The sequence below is a fragment of the Vigna radiata genome, chromosome 8, assembly GCF_000741045.1.
Source record: "Vigna radiata var. radiata cultivar VC1973A chromosome 8, Vradiata_ver6, whole genome shotgun sequence".
Lineage (NCBI taxonomy): Eukaryota > Viridiplantae > Streptophyta > Magnoliopsida > Fabales > Fabaceae > Vigna > Vigna radiata.
In genome coordinates, this window is record NC_028358.1 from 31,969,801 (window position 1) to 31,976,453 (window position 6,653).

Below are 6,653 nucleotides of genomic sequence, written 5' to 3' on the forward strand. Positions count from 1 at the left end.
TGCGGGTGTGCCGGCCGGCTCCTAAGCCTTTGTTGCCGGGTGGTTATGCAGGGGTTCTCATGTATCCTTCCTCACTGTCCGGTCCATACCGTACATAGGCCCCCCAAGCCCGAGGCAACCGTGGTTGCCGTGGGGTTTTAAGGGAGTTATTGGCGTGGCCTGGGAGTCGATCCTGTATCCTTTTGGCGGGAAATGACACGTGTCTCGTTTCTGCGGGCCGTTACATTTGGGAAACTGTAACGGCTTTGCATCTGGAGCGTTGATCCGAGAATTTTGAACGGCAGAGATTCGTGACCGTTTTCAAAAATTTTCCTATAAATACGAAGGATGGTCCCAGCCATTTGGCATACTTTCCATCTTCTTTTCCTCAAATTCGTTTTCCCCCAGGTAATAAGATGCATTCCATTGTTAATATCGAGTCTTCTCTGGAGTCGTCGGGTCGCGGCGGCGGTGGCGGTGGAGTGGGAAATGAGAGTGAAGATAGTCGGTCAGGAAGTTCGTCTTTTACGGGGTCTAGCTTCGATGCTCCTACCTCTGAAGAGCATCCTCCGGCCGAAGCGGTTTCTGCACCTCGCCGGGCGGTGATTCCACCAGGGACTGAGTTGCCCGCCGCTGATGCTGACCGTATCTTCTTTGGTACCCCCCTCTTTTTAACACGGGGTGGTATACAGGTGGATCCTGTCCCGTTAGTTCCCTATGGCGGCTTTCCGCCCGTTCCAGGATATGACTGGGCTGGTTTCGATGCGAAAACACAACCGTCGAGCCTCTCGGGTATTGGTGTCCAGGACTTTGTGGACAGGTCCTTCTTGGTTCGGGATGGAGCGGACGGTCGGTTGATCAGGATCGCCGCCAGCCAAGAGAACGAGCGTGTATGCCACGGGAAAGGATCAAGCCCCGAGGACTTCTTCTACACTTACACTACATTGTTTGAACATCTTCACGTCCGGGTACCTTTTACCAACTTTCAGATGGGTGTACTCCGTACTCTGAATGTAGCCCCTACTCAGCTTCATCCCAACTCTTGGGCCAACATTCAAGCTTTTGGCGTGATGTGTCTGGCGGCCGGCGTTATACCTACCGTTCCTGCCTTTTTATATTATTTCGATGTTCGCCCTAATCCCAAAGGGGGTTGGGTTTCGTTGTCGTCCGTGTCTGACCGAACGTTATTTAAAACGTATGCTGACTCGTACAAGAACTTCAAAGAGCCCTTTTTTAAGGTAATCATTCCCGAGGCTAGCCGTCGCGAGTTTTTTGCTGAGGATGGCACCTCTCTTTTCCCATTGTATTGGACAGAGAATCCAACAAGGATGAAGGCTTTTCCTAAGGAAGTTTTGGACATTGCCGACTTGTGCGTGGTTGATGTACTCGACACCCTCCCCCGCCGCCTCTCCGCCCGCGCCTTAGTCGATTGCCTTCCTTTCGAGGATTGCAGCCGGAGAGCACTCGGTATAGTATCGGTTCAATTTTCTGTATTTTCTTAAAGTGATTACTTAATTGAATCTGTTATGTCCTTTCAGATATTATGGCTGCTCCCAATCCCCGTCAATCCAACTTTCTGCTAGCTCGGAGAGGCGGTGCCAACACACCATCCGCCCCCAAAGATGGTTCCGTTCCTCCTCCTCGCCGTCCTGCGCCGACCGGACGTGTTACTCTGGCGTCCTCCCGGGTGCCTTCGTCGGGGTCTATCCCCACCGGTGTTCCTATTCCGGGCAGACCCCCTCCTGCTGGGACGACCAATCCTCTCGGGGCCGGTCCTTCTAATCCCGTGGCGACCATTCCTCCTTCGGACATGGCTTCGAGGTCTCTTCCGGTAGATCCTTCTGCTCGCAAGAGGAGGAAGTCGAGGAAAGATGGGGATAGGCCCTCATCAAAGAAGAGTCGCCGAGACTGCGCTCCCCTTCCCGGTGGCGTGTTCGGCACAGAATATAACGTGGGCAGTCGGGTCAATCTTCATTTGGGTTCCGCCCACAAGGCTCTCATGGAATCGATGTCCGGGCCGGCCCTATTAGAAGCCGTTTTCGAGATGTCTAGCCGGACGACCGCAATGATAGGGTACCTGAAAGATACCGGCGGTCTCCCGGGTAGCGAGGAATCAAAGAAATTGACGGATGAGCAAGAGAAGGTGGCCGCCCTACAGGCCAGCCTGGACCAGCTGAAGGGAGAGCGAGAGAAGGAAAAGATAAGCTTGGAGGAGGCGCGTCAGGAGATGGCCCGGCTGACGGCCGAACTAAACTCCAGCGCCGGCGCGCTGGTGCAGGCCCGGTCAGATAATGCTCTTCTGGTCACCGAGTGCGAGGAGCTGAGGGCCCAGGTTGCGGAGCAAAAGGAGGTGGAGTTGAGGCTGCAGGAAAGCACCGTCAACTTGCACAAAGACTTGCAGCTCTTGAGGGCCGACCTGAAGGACGCTCGTGTGGAGATAGCCACGCTGAAGGCGACGGTGGTCAATGAGCATGAAGAAGGTTTTTACAAGGCCCTTCGTCAGGTGGAGGTGATCCTGAAGGTGGAGAAGCCCTTGACAATGGGCTTCGATATCGACAAGGATGTTTACAGAGGGGAGCTAACGTATGTCGGACCTCCGGTTGCATCGGTGCCGGACGGGGAGGTGGCGGTCCAAGAGGGGGAGTTGGCAGCCCCGGTGGAGGAGGTGGCGCAGGAGTGAACATGTAATTATAAACGATTTAATGTTTTGTTTGGTTCGTTTGGGCGGACGAAGTGTAAACTGCTTAGGGGTTGTTTACACTTTCGTCCGCCTCCTTTTTTGTTGCTTTAACGACCATTTTTAACGCTTACGCCCTTTATCATTTAACGCGTATCGTTTTTTGCCGCCCGGTTGCATGTTTTGGCGTTTGAATCGCTTTGGATTTTTATTTGAACGGTTGTTTTTATCGTGTTGGGAATTCGTACGTCCGCCGTTTTGTTTAACGCTTACGCCTTATCATTTACCGCGTATTCCGGTTGCATGTTTTGGCGTTTGAATCGTCTTGGATTTTTATTTGAACGGTTGTTTTTATCGTATCGGGAATTCGTACGTCCGCGCGTGCACGAATTTGTCGAGTGTACGTAGTTACCATGGGAGTAGGCATTTGCCATTCGTCCCCTGGCCGATCGTTCAATGTGATGGCCTTTCGGAATTGACAGGATTTATCCATTCATCAATTGGACATTACGGGCAGCAGGCTTTGCCATTCACTGCCCCACCAATGACAGGAGAGTTCCGTTCATCAACCCGGGCGCTATAAGATGAAGGGATCGAATGAATAAAGACCTCTTCGCCTATCATTTCATTGAAAAATAGTCTCAGCTAAAGTACAATTTCAAGTGCGAGGCGTTCCAGGTGTTTGTTATCTGCCGTCCGTCTAGTTTTGTAAGTCGGTATGCGCCGTTGCCGAGGACTTCTATAATCTTGAACGGGCCTTCCCATTTGGCCGCCAGTTTGCCGTGAGCCATTGTCCGCCGAGCTTCCCCCGTTTTTCTCCAAACTAGATCCCCTTCTTGAAAGCTTCGGGGACGCACCTTAGTGTTGTATTTCCGTTCGGTCATTCTCCGACAGGCTTCCGCCCGTAGAACCGCCCTCTCCCTTCTCTCGTCGAGGGTGTCCAGCTCGACCCTCATTTCTTGGTCGTTCAAGCTTAAGTCGTTCAATTCCCTCCTCAGTGAGGGTTCCCCCAATTCGACCGGTAACATGGCATCGGTTCCGTATGTTAGGTTGAACGGGGTTTCTCCGGTGGTTCCGTGGGGAGTGCATCGGTAGGCCCATAGTACTTCTGGTAGCTCGTCTACCCATGCTCCTTTCTTATCTCCCAGCCTCTTTTTTAACTCTGCCACGATGACTTTGTTCATGGCCTCAGCTTGACCGTTCGTCTGGGGGTGTTCGACTGAGCTCGTCGAGTGTTTGATTCCCAGTTGCTGTAGGAAATGTTCGAATTTTTTATCGACGAACTGCCGTCCGTTATCTGTGATTACCGTCTTGGGGAGGCCAAATCGACATATTATCTTCCAGAAGAACCTTTGTACTTGGGCGGCCGTGATGGTGGCCAATGGCTCAGCCTCCACCCATTTCGTGAAGTAGTCTATTGCTACAAGTAGGAATTTCTTCTGCGCCGAGCCGGAGGGGAAAGGACCGACGATGTCCATCCCCCACTGAGCGAACGGCCATGGGGCCACTAAAGAGTGTAATTTGTGCGGAGGGGCATGTTGGTCGTTCGCATGCGCCTGACAGCTCAGACACTTCTTCACGAAAGTAGCAGAATCTTGTTCCATGGTCGGCCAGTAGTACCCCGCCCGGGCAATGCGCGACTTGAGTGTTCGTCCTCCGGTATGGAGGCCGCATATCCCGTTATGCAACTCGTCCATGACGTAATCGGCCTCGGCTTTACTAAGGCATTTCAGTAGGGGAGATGAAAATCCTCTTCTGTATAAATCTTCCCCTACCATTAAGAAGCGTGCGATCTTCTTCGTGTCTTTGGAAGATAGACGGACGCCGTCATCTTGCTGCTTCATTAGCGCTTTTATCTCTACCCGCCAATCATCTGCACCATCCGTAGTTATAGCTTGACACTCGATGGATGGTTGTAGCAACACCTGTCGGATGATGGTAGTGAGTTGGCCCTTTTCTTTTCCGGAGCTCAACTTGGAGAGCATGTCCGCCCGAGCATTCAACTCGCGGGGTATGTGTTGCACGGTTATCTTCTCAAAGGTTTGGGCTACAGCCGAGGCTCTATGATAGTACCTCAGAAGATGTTCCTCTTTGACTTGAAAGTCTCCGTTCATCTGCCCTACAACGAGCTGCGAATCAGTCCGGCAGGTGAGTCGTCTTGCTCCCATGTCGCGAGCGAGCTCCAAGCCGGCTATCAAGGCCTCGTACTCGGCTTGATTGTTGGAAATTTTAAATTTGAACACGAGGGAGTGCTCTATCAGGAATCCGTTTGGACCTTCCAGTACTATCCCTGCTCCACTAACGGTTCGTCCCGAGGCCCCGTCAACGAACAAAATCCACTCCTCCCCCTCGGTTGGTGACAACTCTGATGCGAAATCCGCCAAATGTTGGCCTTTTACCGAGCCTCTGGGTTCGTAGCGGATTCCGAACTCAGATAGCTCCACTGCCCAACTGACCATCCGACCGGCCAGATCCGGCTTTCGAAGTATTTTCGATATGGGGTGATCTGATCGGACGACCACTTGGTGGCTTTGGAAGTATGGTCTCAATCTCCGGGCTGCAGTGAGGAGGGCCAGGGCCACCTTCTCCACGTGTTGATATCGCCGCTCGGTATCTTGCAGAGTTCGACTGACAAAGTAGATCAGTTTAAAAACTGGCTTCTCTTGGAACAGAACCGCGCTTACGGCTATCTCAGATACCCCCAAATATATTTGGAGCTCCTCTCCCGCGACCGGTCGGCTCATTACCGGAGGGCTCTGCAAGATACTCTTGACGTCGGTGAAAGCGCGTTCACATTCGTCATCCCATTTATCCGTGGTTTCCTTCTTCATTTTCCTTAAGATTGGGCGGATCTTTTCGGCCAGCTTGGGTATGAACCGTGACAATGCCGTGAGGCGGCCGACCAATCTTTGAATATCTTTTAGAGTGCGCGGGCTTTGCATTTGCATGATGGCCTCACACTTGTCAGGGTTGGCCTCAATCCCTCTGGAGGTGAGCATGAAGCCCAGAAACTTTCCGCCTGCCACGCCGAACGTGCACTTGGCAGGATTCAACCGCATGCCATACCTTCGGACCTGGCCAAACACCTCTTCCAAATCTGCGAGGTGGCTTTTGCCCTCCCCTGTCCGTACGACCATGTCGTCTACATATACATCCATGCACCGGCCAATTTGGCCGGCGAAGATTTGGTCCATCAACCTTTGATATGTGGCCCCAGCGTTCTTTAGGCCGAATGGCATGACCTCATAACAGTAGTTGGCCCTACCCGCCATGAAAGCGGTCTTGGCGACGTCAGGAGCGTGCATGGGTATTTGGTTATACCCGGAGTACGCATCTAAGAAGCTGAGCATTTGATGACCGGAGGCGCCGTCCACCAAGGCGTCGATGCTGGGGAGGGGGTAGGAGTCTTTCGGGCTGGCTTTGTTCAAATCGGTGTAATCGGTACACATGCGCCACTTGCCATTTGCCTTCTTCACCATAACCACATTGGCTAGCCAAGTGGTATAAGTGACTTCTCGGATGAACCCGACTTCCTTCAACTTATTGACCTCCGCATCTACTGCCTTACGTTTCTCTTCTCCCATCTTCCTTTTCTTTTGCGCCACTGGCCGGGCTTCTCGACACAAACTGAGCTTATGGGATGCCACGGAGGGATGGATACCGGGCATGTCCGCCGCCGTCCACGCGAACAGGTCGCGATTGCGCCACAAGGTGGCCCTGAGCCGTTCTTCCACCTTCGGGTCCATTCCCCGGGCGATAAGCGTTGTCTGGGTAGGATCCGTACCGATCAGGACCGGGGTCGTCTCGCCAATTGGCTCCAGGCGATCGTCGGTGTTGGTCCGGGGGTCCAAATCGGTCATGGCGACCTCCGATCTGCTGGTTTTCTGTTTTACTTCTCTAGGAAACATCTTTAGACCCGTAGCGTAACATTCCCTAGCCGTCCGCTGATCTGCCCGAACCGTGCAGATCGTCCGAACGGAGGTAGGATATTTAAGCG